Raw genomic sequence first — 22,506 nt, 5'->3', positions numbered from 1 at the left:
ACCATGTTTTGCTGGTTTGTTTTTCTTGAGTAAAATTAAGAAAATTCCTCTTTCATAATGAGCAGATGAAAGTTCATGCTTATCCACTGGAAAACAGTAAAATAACTGGGGCATTTCATGGACTTATTAGGACAAGTACATAAGTTCAACTGCTAGTATCTTAGGTGGTCTCCAATTATATATAATATATATGTATATATTCCTCTGTTTCAAGACAGGAATATCATCTTTCCCTGCCTAGATTTCCATAAATTAGTAAATCAACCACTTTTTTCTGAAAATTATTATTATTAATATTATTATTATTAATGTGTGTATGTGTGTATGTAATGGGACTTGAAATCAGGGCGTGACCTCTATCCCTGCAAATTTTCTCTCAATACTGGTGCTCTATCACTTGAACCATAGCTCCATTCATAGCTTTTTGGTAGTTAATTTGAGATAAGAGCCTCATGGACTTCTCATGATCTTCCCTGTCCTGGATGGATTCTAACTGCAACCCTCACACCATAGCCTCTTGAGTAGCTAGTATTACAGAAACAGTCACTAGCAAATGGCTCTTAAAATGATTTTATGCTACATTATGTAAGAATCTGGTAACATATTATACTCACAAACTGCCATGTTCAACTGAAGCTCATTTATGCAACTACTTAATGATTCATTTTAATGATAAAAAATCTGGGATGCAAACACCACGCCCGCACATGTGGGGTACGGCTGCCGGCCAGGGGCCGGGAGAGCCGCCGAGGACGACCCCTTCCTTGCAGAGCAAACATTCTTAAACAATCTAAAAAAACCTCCTTTAAAACCTAGTTTAAAAGAACCTCCCCCAACACCCCATCAAGAACCCAGCAAAACCAGCAGCCAGAAGCAGTGGAGAAACGCAGGAAAACAAAAAGGAGCAAAAAAGAAGAGCCAAAAACCTACACGGAGCCGGAGAATCTCCGGGGCACCCTCCCCCCACCAGCCGACCCTGGCCCAAACAGGGCCAGGCTGGGAAAGGGGAACCCGGCGATTGGCAGACAGGCTGCAGGGAGCACAGAACTCAGATAGCAGGAGACCCCACGGTCACTAGGGAGAGTGCAGACCAAGACACACACCGGCAGCAACGAGAAGTTTGGGTCCACACCGGCTCAGACAGACAGCGGCTGGGGAACCCAGTGTGGCAGAAGGAGGGAACTGGGGAAGCCACCATGACACTTCGCCACCCCCTGAAGGACCAATGGCTTCACGGGACACACACACAATCCAGGTCCAGTGAGTCCCCCGTGACCCCCTCACCCAATGGGAGACCAGCTATCAGAGACCCAAGCCCTACAAAGAAGCTAGATCTCCCTCCCTCCCGCTCCCCACCCCGGGGGAACAAAGAACCCCCAAATCAGGCGGGAAGCTCCCATCAGGCACTGGGAAGTCAGTTTAGCAGGGGAAGGGCAGAGCAGCCCCAAGCCCCCACAGGTTCCTGAACTGGCAGAACCGGCCCCACCCCCTTCCCAACAGGGGCCAGGGGACGGCCGGCAGTGCAAGCCCCACCCGAGGCACCTGGACCTCGAAGACTCTTACAACTAAAATCACAGGCGCTTGTGGGCAATACCAGCACAGCAGGGACACCTGGGCCTGATCACGTCCTCCCCTCACAGCGGAGGTGAGGTCTGAGGGTGCTAACCCACGCCCGTACAGTCGATCCCACTGGGCCCCACACATACCGCCCCCCCCAACAGACTCGCGGGAGGGCGCAAACACAACCCAACAACCCGGGGCTCGCTCTGGGAGGCGTACCCTGCTAAAGTGGATGGGGCCACAGCGCCAGCACTTGTTGTAGCGGGCGCACAGCACACAGGAGGGCGGGGCCCCCGTGACAGCGCCTGCTCTGGTAGGCGTACCCCGCACTGGTGGGCGGGGCCACAGCGGCAGCACCTGCTCTGGTAGATGCGCCTATACAGGAGGGAGGGCAGAGCCACAAACCAAACCTCAGAAGCCAGCCACAGATCTCCAGATGTGCAAATCACAAAGAAACATAACACAGTTCATCAAAGAGCAAGCCAACGCGCCAGCTGTAAAAAGCAGCACGACTGAAGAGGAGATGGAGATTAAAAAAGCAAATGAGGCCATGTTAACAGGAATGATGGAAAGTGTCAGAAATGAAATCAGAAAACAATTCCAGGACTTTAGAGCAGAAATCTTGAAGGACACCCAGGAAGCCAAGAAAGAAATGGAAGCAAAAAATGGATACAATGCAAGCCTTCTTTAAAGAAATGGAAGCAAAAATGGTTACAATGCAAGCCTCCTTTAAAGAAAATCTTAACATCCTGAGAATTGAAATGCATGAAAAAATAGATTTAAAATACAACTCTTTAAAGGAAGAAATTTCCAAGATCAGAGCTGATCTGACAACCATAAATAGCTCTCTGACATCCATAAACTCTGCAATTGAAACCATAACACAAAGAGTGGACCATATGGAATCCAGAATCTCTCGCCTGGACGATGAAGCAGCTGACAACAACCAGAAAATGACCACACTCCAAGAAACGGTGAAGCTTCAGGGCAGACTAATCCAGGAACTAATGGACAAAGACAAGAGATATAATCTGCGCATAATTGGAATAGAAGAAGGAGCTGAATACCAGAGCAGAGGGCTTAAACATGTCCTCAATAAAGTTATTGCATAAAACTTCCCCAATCTCACAGGGGACACCATCCAGGTAACTGAAGCCTATAGGACACCTGGCAGACCAGACCCCAGAAAAACCACCCAAGGCACATAATATTCAAGACTTCAGACCTCAAGATTAAAGAGCGAATTCTGAATTCAGCCAAAGCGAAGAAAGAAACTTTCTACAATGGGAAGAGGATTCGAATAACAGCTGACTTATCCACACAAACTTACCAAGCATGAAGTGAGTGGAAGAACACCATCCAAGTGCTTCAGGCTAACAATATACAACCTCGGATCAAATATCCAGCGAAATTGGAGTTCACATTCGAAGGGAAAACCAGATCTTTCCACACCAAAGAGGAGCTAAAGGAGTATGTGAATAAAAAACCAGCCCTACAGCGAATTCTAAGAGGGGAGCCCCACTCAACAGAGATCGTACAAGACACACGGAACAGAATCAGAAAGAAACTACAATAGCCAAAGTCCAACAGAAAGAACAGCTCACTAAGGACAAGAAAAAAAAAAAAAAAGAGGAAAAAACAGCCCAACAAGAAAATGGAAGGAGAAAAAACACCCTTATCCTTTATCTCTTTAAATATAAATGGTTTAAACTCTCCGATAAAGAGGAGCAGACTGGCAGAATGGATTCGCAAACAAAAAGTTGACATCTGCTGTCTACAAGAGACCCACCTTACAGCAAGGGACAAAAACTGGCTTCGAATGAAAGGATGGAGCAAGATCTACCAAGCAAATGCACCCACCAAAACGGCAGGTGTAGCCATCCTGATCTCAGACAAGCTGGACTTTTCATTAAAATCAACTCAAAAAGACAAAGAAGGACACTATATATTAATACAAGGAAAAATCCAGAATCAAGACATCACGGTGATAAATGTATACTCACCGAACAAAAGAGGCCCTACATATGTCAAGCAAATTCTCACAGAACTACAGAACAAGATAGACGCAAACACAATCATAGTGGGTGACTTTAATACTCCTCTCTCTCCAAGAGACAGATCCAACACCCAGAGGATTAGCAAGGGAGCTGAGGACCTAAGTAATATCATTTCCCAAATGGATCTGACAGACCTATACAGAACCTTCCACCCTACAGAGAACCAATACACCTCCTTTTCAGCAGCGCATGGATCATATTCCAAAATAGACCATGTCATAGCCCACACAAAGAACCTCAGCAAATACAAAAGTATTGACATCATCCCATGTATTGTATCTGATCACAGTGGATTAAAGGTAACCCTCAACAACAAAGGATACCACAGAGGCTATACACACTCTTGGAGGCTAAACCCCACACTGCTATCCAACACTTGGGCCACAGACCAAATTAAAGATGAAATCAACGAATTCATAAGCCACAATGACAATGAAAACACATCACAAAGAAACCTATGGGACACAGCTAAGGCAGTACTGAGGGGCAAGATCATTGCCCTCAGCACTCACATTAAAAGAATGGAAGCAGAGCAGATGAATAACCTCACGATGAAACTAAAACAACTGGAGAAACAAGAAATGACAGAATCTAAAACGACTAGGAGGGGAGAGATCACAAAGATTAAAGAAGAGATAAATCTGATTGAAAATAGAAAGACCATTCAACAAATAAATAAGACTAAAAGCTGGTTCTTTGAGAAAATAAACAAAATTGACAGACCCCTTGCAAGACTTACAAAAAAAAGAAGAGAAGAGACTCATATACGTAAAATCAAGGACTCCACCGGAAAAACAAGTATACACGATATTCAAACAATCATAAGGAGCTATTTCCAAAACCTCTACTCAGCAAAAAACAATAATTTTACAGAAATGGATCAATTCTTATAGAAGAACAAACTGCCCAAACTGAACCAAGAAGAAATAAATCAACTAAATAAACCAATAACTTACAGTGAGATACAGGAGGTAATCAAGAACCTCCCAACAAAGAAAAGCCCAGGCCCAGATGGATTCACCAACGAATTCTACAAAACCTTTAGTGATGAGCTAATACCAATACTCAAACTCTTCCGCAAAATCGAAACAGCGGGAGAAATCCCAAACTCATTCGACGAAGCTAATATCATACTCATTCCCAAACCAGGCAAAGACCCAACAAAAAAAGAGAACTATAGACCAATATCACTAATGAACACAGACGCAAAGCTCCTCAATAAAATATTAGCTAACAGGATCCAGAAACTGATCAAGAAAATCATACATCATGACCAAGTAGGCTTCATCCCGCAGTCACAAGGATGGTTCAACATCCGTAAATCAATCAACGTAATTCACCACAAAAACAGATCTAAAATTAAGAATTACATTGTTATGTCAGTCGATGCCCAAAAAGCCTTTGACAAAATACAACATCCATACCTATTAAAACCTTTGGAGAGAATAGGAATAGATGGAACATTCCTCAAAACAATAAAAGCCATATACAACAGACCAACTGCTAATATCATATTAAATGGAGAGAAACTTAAATCATTCCCCCTAAACTCAGGAACAAGACAAGGATGCCCACTCTCCCCAGTTCTGTTCAACATAGTGCTGGAATCCCTAGCCATAGCAATAAGGCAAGAGGAGGACATCAAAGGGATCCACATCGGCAAGGAAGAAATGAAGTTATCCCTATTCGCAGACGACATGATCTTATATCTGAAGGACCCAAAAAACTCAGTACCCAAACTCCTATACCTAATAAACCAATTTGGCAAAGTAGCAGGATACAAAATCAATCCACAAAAGTCAGCAGCTTTTCTGTACACCAGCAATGTACAAGCAGAAAAGGAAATTATAGAAACAATTCAATTTACAGTAGCCAAAAAAGGAATAAAATAACTTAACCAAGGATGTGATGGACCTATTTAATGAAAACTATAAAAATCTAATAAGGGAAATCAAAGAAGACACAAGGAGATGGAAAGACCTCCCATGCTCATGGGTAGGCAGAATCAATATAGTGAAAATGGCCATAGTGCCCAAATGGTTATACAAATTCAATGCAATACCTATCAAAATCCCAGCCACATTCTTCACTGAAATAGAGAAACCAATCCACAAATTCATATGGAACAGCAAAAAACCTAGAATAGCCAAAGCAATTCTAGGCAAAAAAAAAAAGCAGTGCAGGAGGTATCACAATACCAGACTTCAAGCTCTACTACAAGGCCATCATAACAAACACAGCATGGTATTGGTATAAAAACAGATCGGAAGACCAATGGATTAGAATTGAAGACCCAGAAATAAAACTGCACTCTTACAGCCAACTGATATTCGACAAAGGAGCTAAAGACATACAATGGAATAAGCATAGCCTCTTCAACTATTGGTGCTGGGAGAACTGGGCAGCCATATGCAGAAAACTCAAAGTAGACCCAAGCCTATCACCATGCACCAAGATCAACTCAAAAAGGATCAAGGACCTCAATATCTGACTTGAATCCTTGAAACTACTGAAGGACAGAGTAGGAAAGACACTAGAACTTATAGGCACAGGAAGGAACTTCCTGAATATAGTCCAAGGGGCACAACAAATAGGGGAAAGACTCGACAAATGGGACTACTACATATTAAAAAGTTTCTGCACAACTAAGGACATAGCCACCAAAATAGAAAGACAGCCAACGATATGGGAAAGGATATTTACAAGCACAGCAACAGACAAAGGCCTGATATCTGTCATTTACAGAAAACTAAAAAAACTAATCCCCTCCAAGCCCAATAAACCTATTAGGAAATGGGCAAAGGAGCTAAAGAGAGACTTCACAAGAGAAGATATAAAAATGGCAAAGAAACACATGAGGAAATGCTCAAAATCCCTGGTAGTAAAGGAAATGCAAATAAAAACAACCCTGAGATACCACCTCACCCCAGTTAGAATGGCCTATACTCTGAACTCAGGCAACAACAAATGCTGCAGGGGGTGTGGGGAAAGAGGAACCCTTCTCCATTGTTGGTGGGAGTGCAAATTAGTACAATCACTTTGGAGAACAGTATGGAGGTTTCTCAAAAAGCTTAATATAGACCTACCCTATGACCCTGCCATACCACTCCTAGGCATCTATCCTGAACAGAAGGTCCCAAGATATCAAAAAGACATCTGAACTTCCATGTTTATTGCGGCACAATTCACAATAGCCAAAATATGGAAACAACCCAGATGTCCCTCCACAGACGAATGGATGCAAAAAATATGGTGCTTATACACAATGGAATACTACATAGCGATTAGGAATGGTGAAATATTGTTATTCTCAGGGAAATGGTCAGAACTTGAACAAATAATGTTGAGCGACAAGCCTCGAACACAGAAAACAAAGGGGCATGATCTCCCTGATATATCACTGTTAACAAAGGGAGACGGAGAGACAGTAGAGACCAAGTCTGTGAAACCAAAAACTGCTTGTCGAATAGTATTCCCCACAGGATTGGGGCAGCGACCCAACAGTATATAACTAATACCAAACAATTACTCAACATATAAAGGTCAAAAATTGACCTCTCAGGGGAATACAATAGCTCAAAAGCTAGGTATGTACGTTCATATAAGACTATTGTCGACATATGGTCTAATATCGACATTACATTTAAAGCCCTAGGCGAACTTTCTTGGGCGTGGCCACGTGGCTACTGTATATGTTCTTGATACGTTGTATATTGTATATATGTCTACCTGACCTAGAGAAGAGATAGAAAAACAGGATGTAAGATATCACAAGAAATGTACACACTGCCCTACTATGTAACTGTACCCTTTTTGCACAACACCTTGTCAAAAAATTTGTGTTCAATTAATAAACAAATAAATTAAATAAAAAAAATCTGGAGAACTGGAGCTATGGTTCAAGTGTTAGAATGCTAGCCTTGAGCACAAATCTCAGGGACAGCACTCAGGCCCTGAGTTCAATCCACAAAACAAGGACAAAAACAAACAATCTACTTGGAATCAAGAAAACTTCATAAAGTGTTTTGACATATCTGGCTATATTAGGAACCTATCAGGCCTTTAAAATTTTCTGAAGTTGAAACCATCTCATTATATACAGAAATACATTTCTATAAAATATATAGAGAACAGAATATATGAATGAGGAGAAAGGACAAAACTCTGTTCACAGTAAGACATTTTAATAAATTGTTTTTTTACTCATTTATATTTTAGTAATTGATAGAGCAATATGGTAAAATTTTACCAAGATATAATATATTATAAGAAAAATTTACTGTGTGAAAAATACATTGAGCCTGAATGGAAATGGTAATGTTTAGGAAAATAATTTAGCACAATTGACTCCGGAAGAAATACAATATGATCAGACCAAATTTCATTTCATAATGGAGATGCTGTCAAGGAACTGCTAGCCAAAAGCACACAAAGCTGTCATATTCTTTTAGGATTACCCCAGAACCAAGATTTCTTGAGAAGGATGAACATTAGATAATATTAAATGAACTTTTATCACAAATAAGGGAAGGACGTCCCATATATCTAAGTATTCATAAATCAACAAAGAAAAAGACCAACAAGGTAACATGAAAAGTAGATGAAAGGAGATATGAGGGCCCTATTGAAAGAAACAAATATAAATGACTATTGAATTATTGATGAGATACCAAATTTCACTCAAATAAGATAAATGTTCAAAACACACACCCAGATAAGCAGCTTTCTATATTTTCAGGGTGCCCCAATCTCTCCAGGAATCTAATTGCAAGACTAAAGGGGTTCAGGAATATCTCTTACATTTATAGGAATGAAAATAAATGAAATAAAACTCAGCAAATCAATTTAATAATGAGTATTAAATTGGAAATTACTGACCTGTTAATTAAATTTTCAAGAATGATGATAGAAGATTACCATTAGTAATCATATGAATATCAGGTTGTTCAAAGTTCTGGATATTACCATTCTCTCATCTCAAATTTATGTATTGAGTCTTTAACCTCCATGTGATAGTGTTTGGAGGTAGGGTCTTTGGGAAATTGTCTTTGTTCCTCTAAGATGATTAACTGTCCTTGTGAATGCAATTAATGCTTTAAAAAGGGGAGGCCTGAGCATTAGATTTCTTCTCACTGTGTGAAAATACAGTAAGAAGGCAGGATTCCACAATCCAAGAAGAAAGACCTTACTATCATCCAACCAGCCCATGCTAGCACTCTGATCTTGAACTTTCAGCTTCTGGAGCTGTGAAAAATATCTCTTGTTTCCAACACACCCAATCTATGAAATTTATAATACTTTGAATGGACAAAGTCATGTATAGCCTTAAAAGGAATTTAAAAATCCCTAATATCCTTGATAAGAAGAAGTAATTTCATTTTGCATTATGGAAATGGAATGCTATCTATACGATTAATGTAATGAAATAAAAAATGTTAAAGAAATTGAAGTTGACTGGTAAGTTTTGAATTAAAAATGTACACACAGGTATAAGCAAGCATGCATGTGTGCACACTGGGTTAAAGTGACAGGAAAATTAAACTGGGATCTCTGTGCCAGAGAGAAATACTCAGATACAGGATTCAAGGTCACCCATGGAATTTTCATACTCTTTTCCAAGACAATACGTCATGCATGTTAATTATGCTTTTTGACAGGGGAGTCAATAATATGTATTTCCATCCTAGCATCTTTTGCATTTAGATAATCCCAGAGATCATTTTACAAACTGACTGCCAATAAACTACTTGAATCACAAGAGAAATATAGCACACTCGGTGAAGAGAAACTAATTTTGATATCACAAAAAATAGACCCAAAATACCTCATGATAAAATATGAGATGTTCCAGCTAATTGAATTTATCTTGGGTACTTACTGAAGAATAAATTCCGTGTGTAAACAAATTGGAGGTTGATAGAATGCAGGGTTGTCTAATATATTAAATCTTTGAAAATGCTAAATAACCTCTAATGCAGAAAGTGCTAAGGGGAAAGTAGATCTTGCATGTTCCACAATTCCAACATTCTAACAGGTGAGCCAAAAATATGTTTGAAATTAACTTCTCTCTGTTGCTTAAGGAGACCTCAATTAGACTGTATAAATACATACATGAAACTTAGAAATTAATTTTGGCATCCAAAAAAAAATGTTACCAGTGCCCTTGAATTCATGCTTAAATTTCTTTCAAATTCTTCCTTGAGTGCTCCACAAAATAATTTGAAAGAAAAGAGAAAATTACAACACGGCTGAAATGAAGGTTTCTGAATATGACTAAGGTTTCTTTGATCTTCCTGTTCTACTGATCCACTTTGGTTCTGTACAAGCAATCAGCTAATTTCTCACTTAAACATAAAAGACATTGAAAAATGAGGGGTGTGCCTTCTTACACAAGTTAGAAAAACATATGATTGTTCCATGAAACATTTTGCAAAGGAATACTTCTCCTCATAGCTTTGGTATTTTCATCAAGCTTTTCTGCCAAGAGATCTTGGGAGTATACTTAGTCCCAAGCTGTTTCTGGGATATAAAACTAACCAGCTGTTTGGCCACGATGTGTGCGACTTCCTTAAACTGCTTTTTTTTTCTCACTCTCCCTCAAAATATATCATAATATTGGATAGGATGTTACATCTGGCACAGTGCTGTGTAATTTCAAGTGTACAGAAGGTTTGGTTTAGCATACTTCCTGATTTCCTATGGGGTGACAACTAGCGGGTGTCTGTCTTCAAGGAAGATGAAAGTATCCATTTCCAAGATCACCACAGCCTTGCTGTGAGCTCCTGGGAAATCCACGACAGTCTAGTTTCTTCTGAAAGGCTTCCCATTATAGACATGTGGGTGGGTGTACCTTCACGCTGTCACAGGAATTCTTTCCAACTGAAAATATCTGACTGTGATTACCAAGTGGCCTTTCAGATTTGAAACTTACTTTGGATGGCAAAGAGTTTTCACAGACAAACAAATGGAAAACTCATTAGAATATTTTATTACCGAAAAACTATATCCATACTAAACTCTGCTTACCCCAAATAATTCTGTTGTCACTAGGTATATCATACCACACACTGTGTTTTCCTTGCAAATAGAAAAGACCTCTGTGACGCCATGGTATGTTTACTTTAAAATTCAATTTTAAAATGGTTCATGCAGAAGATAAAAGATTTTTTTAATTTCTTTTTTTATTGTCAAAGTGTGATACAGAGGGGTTAGAGGTTCATATGAAAGGTAGTGAGTACATTTCTTGTTCTACTTGTTAGCTCCTCCCTCATTTCCCCTCTCCCCCTCCCCCTTCCCCTCTCCCCACAAGAGTTGTGCAGTTGGTTTACACCAAATGGTTTCTAAGTGTTGCTTTTTGAATGGTTTGTCTTTTTGTTCTTTGTCTTTCGATTTTGGCATTCCCTCTCCCTTCCCCAGTTAAGAATGGAAAATTCTTCCCACCAGTGCAAGTTTGGTGAGGGAATAGAAGTCTGGGGAAACAGACTGCTAAAAGAAAACCATTAACATCTCCCAAACTTTGTGATGAGTTGGAGTGGCAGATGTGGAGGAGGTTGCAATGTGGTGTGCTCTGTTAGAACATTTTCAAAATGTTTATCATTTTAAAGTGTTCATCGTTAGTAACCTTAGATGGTTTTTTTTCATTGATAATTGTTCATAGTTTCTTAAAGAATCTCTTTGGTTGTGGCAATGAAATGGAAGCAAGTAAAAAGTATACAGACCCAAGGAATTCAAACAGTATGCCCACATAGTAGAATGAAAGAAACTATATACACTTGTGTCCAAAGAATTTACATATGAATGAATAGCTCACATATCTGGGAACATGTTAAATCAAATTATGTTTAATATGTTGTTTTTCAGCAACGGAGTGTATGATTATGAAGATAATTTTGAAAAATGAGCTTAATCACTTATATTTTAGACTGTATGAAAAAAATGTGGGAAGAAGGGAAAGGCACAGCAGGAAGCTCAAGAAAAGGGAATGATGCTACAAGTTTTCATTGTGTTTCATGTACCAGGTAAAAGCTCTGGTTCTGACTTTGGATGTTGGAGGAAACATACAGGACTAACTTACCCCTGGGTTCCAGAATTTCCTCCAGTTAAATTAATCTGTTTTTGGAAATGGCCTTTGTGTTACTAGCTAAAATTATCAATGCTCAATCCTCACAAATACTGACTTATTAGCAAGAGATGATAACCCCCAATGAGCTCTCAGACCCACTGTTCTTGTTTTTCTCTTAGCATTGTTGTTCTTTCTTCTCAATTTCCTTCCCTACTAGAGGTAAATCCTTTGGCTAGAAGTATTTCATGTTTTGGAATATTTCCAAAAAATTTAAATACATGAGATAATTTTAGGATGGGACCCACATTTGATTTAAAGAAAATAGGAAGGGTCCAAGTTTTTTCTTTTCTTTTAAAAATTTTTATTGTCAAGGTGGTGTACAGAGGGGGTAAAGTTACATATGTAAGGTAGTGAGTAAATTTCTTGTCAAACTTGTTACCTCCTCCCTCATTTTCTCTCATGTTCTCTCCACTCCAACCTCCCACCCGAAGTTGTACAGTTAGTTTACAACACACTGTTTTGTAAGTATTGCTGTTTCACTTGTTTGCCTTTTACCCTCTGCCTCACCATTTTGATGTTCCCCTTCCTTTCCCTAATTCAGATAAACAAATTTACAATGCCCAGGGACCAAATCAGATATGGTGACAACAAGGGCTAAAGCATAGAGAAGAAAAAATTAAGAAAAAAGAAGTAATTTCACATAGTACATTAAAAATAACAACTATGAAAAATATCTTACTTCCATATCTTGGAGTTCATTTTGCTTCACATTGTCTTATATGATTATATGTACATAGCTATTGAGTTAATTAAGTGTGATTTTTTTCCAGAATTAAAGTTAATAATCCTTTGTATCAGTTTCTACTCAAATACATTTGAATTAAACTGATGTAAAGAATATGAGGGACTGGGCATAGTTGTTTATGCCTGCAATCCCGGCTACTCAGAGGCAGACATCAAGGTTTCTGTAGTCTAAAGCCAGTCACGGTAAAACTTTAGTGACACCCCCATATCAACTAATGAGCCAAGTGTGGTGATTTATATTTGTGATCCCTGGTACATGGGAAGCAGTATGGAGGGATTAAATAGGAGAATAATGGTCTTAGACCAGTACCAGGCAAAGACAAGAAAGCTTATCTTCAAAATAATTGAAGCGAAACCATCCTGTGGGCATGGCTCAGGTTGTAGGGCAACTGTCTAGCAAGTGTGAGGCCTTGAACTCAAACTATAGTGCTATAAAAACAAAGAATCAGAGAGACAGACAGATCAAGAAAGAATATGAAAATTAATAGCTTTAAGACTTGATTTCCAAACATCTTAGCTTACAAGACTTGTTAATGTTAACCAAATATTTGTTAACTTTATTATCTATTACCCTGATGTTACATTATGACCGGTTAATTTTTAGCATGCATGTGAAAGAATGAGAGAGAGAGAGAGAGAGAGAGAGAGAGAGAGAGAGAGAGAGAGAGAGAGAATACACACACACACACACACACACACAGTTCTAAGGCATGAACTCATGCTTGATATTCCCACTCAGCCATTTTGCTCAAGGCTGGCATGCTACCATTTGGACCACACTACCGTTTCTTTATTTTTGCTCTCCAGGATAAGAGTCTTGATTTGTCTGAACAGACTGGCTTTGAACAGACATCCTTAGAACTCAGCCTCTCCAATAGCCCTGGTAATAATTTTTTAAAACATGAGCTTTAATTTAATGATTTGAATTTTAGAGCCATTCAAACTGATTTTGTTAGCCAGAGTAGAGTGGACTCTATATATTGGTTAGCCTCATTTAGGTAAACCAGTGAAAAACTGTTGATAATATTACTGTTAAAATACCACTTCTAAAAAGATAAATTGTGTAAGGGATATAGTCCTTCAGATGTCTAAGTATTACTACCAGGATGGAAGTTTACTTTGCACTTGAATTATATCAGAAGACCTTTGATAACTAGGCTGTCAGCACCAAAATTTCAACTGATATAATTATTCAGGTAATTGATGATTACTGAGCTGCTTGAAAAGTAAAGAAATAATGATAAACTATCAAATTTAGGAAAAATGTCAACTTAATGAACTATGCAACAAATATCACTGTATCATGGACAACTCTTTTGTTGAGTTTCATCTTAACAATTTTCTCACTCTTCCACAAAAATTATTTTGTTTTAGACAACTATTTGGTTCTATTGCCCTGAAACTTAAATGGTTTTTCTCCTGTTCTTTGGAATTATAATTCTTACATTTGCCATTCCTGGATGAAAGCTTTGCCTTCCATGAAATATTTAAACAGATTATTCACTGTCAAAGCTCCAGTCATTAATAAATTGCAACATAATAAGAAAATCAATTATCTTCAAAGTGTATTTGTCATTTTAGGATTTCATTTCTTTCTTCATTCCTAATGAAACATTTTAAACTACTCTGCTCCAATAGTTTGTTTTGCTTTTTTTCTGGCCAGAAAACCTTCTCCCTTCATTTTCAAAAAGTTAGTTACAACTTTCTTTTTATTCCCATGCTAAGAGCAGATTTCATGTGACAGTGATTTCTAACTCCTATGGAACTGCTGAACACACAGAAGGTCTAAATTTTTTGGAAAGTTCAAAAATAGAAGTAAAGTCTCAGCTGCTTTAGGAGTTCCAATTTTCTCAAACTCTCACAGTTGGTATGGTCCTGCTTTTCAAAGAGCTTCTGGTGGTCCTCCTTTCCACAACTCAAAGCAATCCAGCCATTTATTTTTAAATTTCTTGCTCAAGATGAGCTGAAATTAGCTTTATGTGAAAGATGTCCAGATGGGTGACCTATAATACATCATGATTAAATGGAAGCTCTTCAAGTGATTTTCACTGGGCATGGGGTATAAAAAGAACAGTGACTACTATGTGACTGAAATTTTCACAGAAGGAATTCATTACCAAATGAGAATGGTTTTCTTTTTTCTTTTCTTGCCTGGGACTAGAATTGGAACTTGAACTCAGGGCCTTATGCTCTCACTTAGATTTACACCCAAGTCTAGCACTTTACCACTTGAGCCATATCTCCATTTCTAGCTTTTGTTGGTTAATTTCTGATAAGAATCTCTGGGGTCTGTCTAGGCTAATGGTGAACCTCAATCCTCAGGATTCAGCCTACTGAATGGCTATAATTACAAGTATTAGCCACCCTCTCCTGGTTTTTTTGATTAAATTTCATTGAAAAATTGTATAAGAAGTTCATTTTACACATTTAGATGCATTTTAAAAAATAATAAGATTGTATTTCAAGTTTTATTTACAATTGTGTTTTCTTTCTTCCACTTACATAATATTTGTAGTGTTGTCACAATTGTGTCTTTTGGAAACATCTCAACTACATTTTATGTAATACAAATGTCATTGTTATATCTTCCTATTGTCAAACTAAGTCTATACAAGGGTTCATCTACCAGCTAAACTTCACATCCAGGAGAGGTATTAGAAAGAGTAGGTCCAAAGAAGGTTACTGTGGGAAAATACCAGAAGGAAGTGCTCTTAGTCTCCTCAAACATTTACACTGCTCTAAATTTTGCTTTGGATGGGCCTTAACTAGAGAGATTTTAAGATTTTAATACATTACTAATATATTCCAAGCTATTTCAGAACCTTTTTACCACATACAGACCTTTGTGTATAGAAATAATAGTGATTATTAATGCGTACTTAATGAATGCCAAAGATTCATACTGATAATCTTTATGTACTTACAAAGTATTAATTCATCTAATATTTCCAAGTATCTCATGAAATAGGTACTATTTTTTTAAGAAAGCAGATGTTGACTTTTTTTTTTTTTTTTGGCCAGTCCTGGGGCTTGAACTCAGGGCCTGAGCACTGTCCCTGGCCTCTTTTTGCTGAAGGCTAGCACTCCATCACTTGAGCAACAGCACCACTTCTGGCCGTTTTCTATATATGTGGTGCTGAGGAACCGAACCCAGGACTTCATGTATCCGAGGCAAGCACTCTAGCCACTAGGCCATATTCCCAGCCCCCAGATGTTGACATTTTAACAGTCCTAGCCAAGTATAGCTATGATTGGTTGATTACAGTTAGACATCATTGGGCACCTCAATTCACTACTATACTATCTCACAGAGCAGCGGCTTAATAAGCATTGGTACAATGGTTGTATAGACACTCTTTGAAGTTGTTTGTATATGTATTCATATTCTAGGGCTTGATCTTGGAGCTTAGATGCTGTCCCTGAGGTTTTGTACTCAAAGATAGTACTCTACCCCTTGAGCTACAGTTTCACTTCTGGCTCTTTAGTGGTTACTGGGAAATAAGAGTCTCACAAACTTTCCTGACCAGGCTGGGTTGAACTACAATCCTCTGCTTAGCCTCCTGAGTAGCTAGAATTACAGGCATGAGCCTATGGCACCTGTTCTTTGAAAACGTTTATTAACAAGAAGTTCACCACTGAAGAGATAGCCTACTCCACGCTTCCTCCCAAAGTTCTATGATCTGACATTCTGGCATGCTTCCATTCGAGTTCTATCCATGACAGACCCACTATTTCATCCCCAGTTCTACTTCCCTGTCTTTCCTGACATGATAATTTTCATTTGTTTTCTCTAGCCATTGGCTTTCCTTCATGAATTTCTATAGGATTTGATACATTAATTCTACCATCCAGACATCCTGGGTGATTGGTCATCATTTCCCCAGTCACTACTCAGGACCTGCTACTAGATCAGATGGTACCTAAAGAGACTAGTAGTGATGCAGATTGGAATACAAAACACTAAGCCAGGGACACTAATAGACCAGATAATACCTTTCAACAATGATCCACAGCAAAAATGCCAAGGAGATCAAAACCAAAGCTGAGTCCACCTCTGGGTGGAAGTTTAATTAAAAAATTAACCAACAAGTCTGAAAATCCTACTAATGATATAATAAGTAAAACAATTGCCATAGGTTTCATATTCAAGCACTCTATTAAATGGAAACCAACACTGGTACAAAATAATTGTGATAAACTCTATAAGACAAAGGATGGTAGAGACTCAAATTATACAAAGAAGAAACATAAATTTGTTAATACACAAATATCTGTGAGAGTAATATAACTTTCCTAATGAGGACACCCACTAAAGAAAGTTCTTAATAGAAGAACGAAGCAAGAGAACATCTGATGACCTACATTGGTAGGACAAAACCATCAGTACGCTTGAAAGGCATATTATAACAGCACAAAGGAAAAGTTAAGCAATATTTTCCTGTTTTGTTTTCAGTTCCCAAGTGGGAACACTTGTTTAAAATTAAAATCTTGGAGCAGCAGGTCCTAATACTGTGCCAGATACCATTTCCTTTGATTGGAGCAGAACCTAGATATAAACTGGAAAGAGAAATTCAGTCTCTTACAAAAATTCTCCTTCACTGACTCAAAATTTCCTTAGAGAAAGATTATTTGGTGTATGTTTCTTATAAGTATGTGAATGAAAAGGCAAAGCTGTATAAATATATCAATTGGACTTTCCCCCATTTATATCTTTACACCATTTTAAGAAGGCCTTTGGCTATCTCAACAGATTTAATGCTTCAGAAGGTTCTGTCTCAAACAGCAAGAAGTAGTAAATTGTAAATCGTATAGTTATACCCACATTTATAGAAGTATGGCAGCTCTGCTTTGCTTTATTTAATCACTCTACATCTTAGTTTCCTCTGAAAGGGCACACAACTATATTTGCCATACTTTGATGTTTTGTGGATTAACAGAACTTCATATGTAATGATCAGAATAATGACTAGCATATAGGAAAACTACTTTATGTTACTAGTTATCCTTGGCAAGAAAAGTTGAGGAGATCATCGATGGCAGATCTCTCTACTAGGTTTTCATTATCAATTTAATAGCCTCACACATAACTAGAAGTAACACATTCTTGCTCACAATAGAAGTGTGATTCTCAAGCATTAAGTCTGAACATTGGTTTTTGAACATGCATCAAGAAGAACAGAATCTATTCTTTGTATTCTTATTTATATCTAATTTTCACACACTCACAATGTGTTGAGACCACCACCCTTGGGATGCCATATAATCTCACTCTCTGATACAAAAGCTTTTGGTGCTAGTATCAAGATGATGACCAACTACCAACACAAAGTCTGCAGGAACATGAGTCTGTAGCACGATGCACATCTGGGTAGTATTCGTGAAAGAACAGAGATATAAAGAACAAAAGGTGTGTGATATAAGAAGGAACTCTATAAATCTGACTTCATACTTAAAATTTTGTTGAAGCCACCAGATTTTCAGCGCATCATTATGATGTGCACAGATGGTTAGAGATCATTTAAAAAGAATAAGGTTTGACATAAGCACCTCATTGAGGAGTTTGGTCTTCATCCCATGTGTTTTATAGAACAACATCAATAATTATGGTGCAGGTCAATACTATCCCAAACTAAGACTCCTGCTACTATTCAGTATGGAGTTGGATCCAAATCATTTATTTACTAGGTTTGTAGGATGTCTGCTGTGTGGACTCGGACATTTGTATAGCTGCAGATCTCTCGTCTTTTCAGGAGTGCACATAGGGACCTCTCCTCCCACACAGCGGAAAGATGAAGTTTTCTGCAGATTTACCAAGTACACAGTGTTCTTGCTCTTTTGCTGGACTCCAACTAATAAGTGACCACAGGAAGCTGCAGGGCATGCCCTCAAGCTGAGAAACAGCTCTTGTTGGTTAGCTTGCCTGGATGAGAACATGCTGGAATCCAAGGCCTTATTTTCTACAGGAATCCATGCAGAATAGCTGATGTTTAGGAACACTGAAGCTTAAGAAAAATGAACAGCTGATTAGAAGTCATTGATCATTATTGTAAATTATTTGTCTACAGTGGACTTGGTTGCATGGCATTTCTTTTCTCTTTCCTCTTGATAAACACAGTGTGAATGAAAGGTAAAGAGAATAAAACATTTAATCAATCATCCAGGAGCCAGGACTGAATTGCTTTCTAATATACATTTGCTGCCATGTTCACAGAATCAGGTTTGTTTCAATTATTTGTAATATGCTTTACCAGGAGAGTTTATAATAGATTGTTTAGGCAGTGTCCCTGTTTTTCTATTAAAGACCAAAATACAATTGCCTCGCCTTACCAAAACAAAGAGGAGTTAAGCTAGGTAAATTGTTATAAATAATGGTATTTAGGCTGTGGAGGGTCATTTATTTGTTCTCATTCTAAACTAGCTCCAGTGAGAAATGTCAAAAATATTACGTTGTTTTCTTTTTTCCACTGTCTTGCTTCCAAAAAGAAAGAGTGATGCAGGAGAGGAAGGTTTGATTGAAATACATTTATACACAAGTGGGAATATCACTATGAAATCCCCCCCATGTAGTATAACCAATGTCTGTTAATTAAAATACATAAAGAAGTGCTACACAATAAGCCTAAAGAATATCCACTTCTTTGAATGCAATGCTGCTAACCTCTCTGTTTCTAGAAAGTTCCTTTTTCTCTACCATCCATGGCTTCCCTGTTTCTTTTCTCCAGAACTCACTGCTACCTCCACTATCAGTATCATTACTATCTTCAATATTTATCAGTCTGTTAAGATGCAAATGAAGGCTCAATCTCATTAGTAGGAGAACAGTACTCATACCTAACCATCTTTGTTACATAGCGATCACTGGAGAAACAGAAGTAAGAATCTCTGAAATACTTCATGCAGACAGCCCAAGTTGGATAAAAATGTACTTACTGCCTTACATATGAAACTGTATCCCCTCTGTACTTAACTTTGACAATAAAAAAATAAATAAATAAAAAATTAGTGCTTCTGAGAAGGAAGGCTGTCCAGACTTACCTCCTACCAATCTTACTTATAGCATAGGGCCAGAGACACAATGGTCCTGCTCCATAGCCTGCCTTTGTTCACAGTGAGCCCAAGCAAGCACACTCTGAGAGAGATGTTCTGAAAAATCTCAGGCCTAGGACCCTTGTTAGAATTCATTAGGATTTGTATTGTGGGTTTTTTGGAACAATATGGAGCAATATTCATTCTCTCTTTGACTTCATTCTTTTTTTTTTTTTTTTGCCAGTCCTGGGGCGTGGACTCAGGGCCTGAGCACTGTCCCTGGCTTCTTTTTGCTCAAGGCTAGCACTCGGCCACTTGAGTCACAGCGCCACTTCTGTATATGTGGTGCTGGGGAATTGAACCCAGGGCTTCATGTATACGAGGCAAGCACTCTTGCCACTAGGCCATATCCCCAGCCCTGACTTCATTCTTGGTCATTTGTTTTCTTTTCTGTTTCTTTGCCCCCTTATTTTCCTTTCTTTCTAATCATTTGTTCTCTCTCATAGTTAAACCCTTTCAATGGGTTATCTCATGATCTTCCCATGCTTTAATTATTTGTTAGTCTAAATAATCCTTCCTTTAGCTTGTTGGATTTATGTCTACTTCAGTAGAATTCCTCATTATATCTATAAAGCATATCATTTAAAAATATAAATTATCACCTTTGCAGTTCCAATAGCACATGTATCTGTTTAGAGGTGGATACCTTCTTCTGTGTTTAACATTCCTATTCTTAGTATTAGTATATTTGAAACAACATGTTGGCACTAATAACAAAGAAGGAAAGCTTTCTTGTAGAACACAAAGATCAGCATCATTTTATACAATTTTCAGAAAAATGTACATACAACAAAATCTTTATTGCTTCCTTATGTTAAAAGCTTATAAAAGTGGTTAGTTGTGGTTGGTTCATGCCTGTAATCTAAGCTACTCAGGAGGCTGAGATCTGATGATTGAATTTCTAAGCCAGAAAAGTTCTTATACACTTGTCTCCAATTAACTAGCAAAAGCTATAAGTGGAAGTGTGGCACAAGTGGAAAACTGCCAGCCTTGAGGGGAAAAGACAGGAGTACAAAGCTGAGTTCAAACCCCAGTACTGGCACCAAAGAAACCTAACACACTCACACACACACACACGCGTGCGTGTGCAAAATACAAGTCAACAAATTAACTATCCCAGAATATTTACATCTAAATGAGTGCTGCTTAGAATATTATATTGAGGTACACTCTTAGTGAAACTACTGTCCTGTATCCAAGCATTGTGAGGATTTTCTTGGTTTTAGGCATGCATTGGAGAGCCAGGATGCATCCTCTGAAGACAGAGGAGACTACAACATTATAAAATCAAGTCCTTCTAGTCTACTTAAAACAAATAATCAACCCTTATTTAAAAGATTTATAATTTATAAAATGGAGCATGTGTAATCCTATACTTAAACTTACATTATAAATTATATGCAAATGTTATACATTATGATACAAATTATGTTTAAATATACAACTTTGTCTACTTCTGTGTTCAATCATTAATACCATGGGAAGTAGGTGTGCCCCAACCGAAGGGTATTTCTCTAGCAAATGAGAAGCCCTGAGCTCAAATCTCAGCACCACCAGAAACAGAATGCCAATGTGTCAAACATCAGTAATTTTATAAGACAACAGGTTAACTATGGAACTAACTCATTACTGTTTTACTATAAAATTCTCATATTTACAAAGTCCTAAACCTTATCTTATACATCATTGAATAGATATATATGTACATATATAGTCAACATTATTTATCTATCTACATATCTATCATCTACCTATCTCTATCATTTCTATCTCTATCATCTCTGTCTCTATCTCTGTCTCTATCTCTATATCTATATGCTGGTTGTAGGACTTGAACTCAAGGATTGGCCATTGCCCCTGAGCTCTTTTACTCAGAGCTAGTGCTTTACCACTTTGAGCCATAGTACCACTTCCAGTTTGCAGTGGTTAATTGGAGATAACTGTCTTAGGAGAACTTTTCAGCCCAGGCTGGCTAGGGAGCAGTATCCCAGTTCTCAGTCTTTTGAGTAGCTAGGATTATAGTCATGAGCCACCAGCACCTGGCTGGTTAACAATTTTTGGAGTGATATTTTTGAACTTTGAGAACAGATGAACAATTATGTTTAGGTGGGTCATCTGACATGCCCTTTCAGCTTCTGAATAGGTTGTGTTTGTTTTTCAATGAACATCTGTTTGACAAATTGAAATGCTCATTATGATTTATCATTTCAATGACATCCAACATCCAGACAGTAATAAATGTTGATGACTAACTATACTTTTTTTGTTTCCCCCAGATGTCTGGCATCCCATAAGACATCACCTTCTTTTTCCATGAAAAAAAATGCTTTTGAGTCTGGTTCATTGTAACAGAAAAAACACTAACTTGAATAACACAATAAATACTTTCTTTTACTCTGTATATGCAATTCTACTGGCAAAGCTTTTAAAATATCACCAATACAATTGTACTTAAAAACAAATATGAGATGGGCCTGCTCACTCAAGCCCATAAACACAGCACTCAGTGAGAAGCTAAAGAGTTCAAGGTCAGCACGAGCTCTATATGGGCACACCGTCCCAATAAACAAACAAAACAAAAACAATTTTCAATTGATGTTTTGCTAATGTTGACAAAACAAAACAAAAACAAATTTTAATTTAACAACTGAATCCAAAGGAAAGAAATTTAAAATGTGTATACCAGATAGTGAAAATAATGTATGATTTGTATTACAAATTGTCTAAAGTATGCCTATATTCCAAGACTGTCCAACAAATATCAATGAAAGAATATAACATTATAATATACTCATGAATATGCGATATTTACAAGCTCGTATAACCATAGATTAAGTATAGAATTGAATTCTAAATACAGAATTTATATTCTGATTGCAGACTCAGAGAAACATAAAACAATATACACTATTTGCTCTTGATGAATGCATGTCAAAG

General features: G+C 37.9%; 1 protein-coding gene across 1 annotated transcript in view; it reads right to left on the bottom strand.

Annotated features, from left to right (window-relative positions):
• The window catches only part of Lama2 (laminin subunit alpha 2), a 547,138-nt gene that overhangs the window by 330,683 nt on the left and 193,949 nt on the right, over window positions 1-22,506 (bottom strand). The window lies entirely within an intron of this gene.

Source organism: Perognathus longimembris, chromosome 9, assembly GCF_023159225.1.
Source record: "Perognathus longimembris pacificus isolate PPM17 chromosome 9, ASM2315922v1, whole genome shotgun sequence".
Taxonomy (NCBI): domain Eukaryota; kingdom Metazoa; phylum Chordata; class Mammalia; order Rodentia; family Heteromyidae; genus Perognathus; species Perognathus longimembris.
This window is presented reverse-complemented; position numbering and strand designations above follow the sequence as displayed.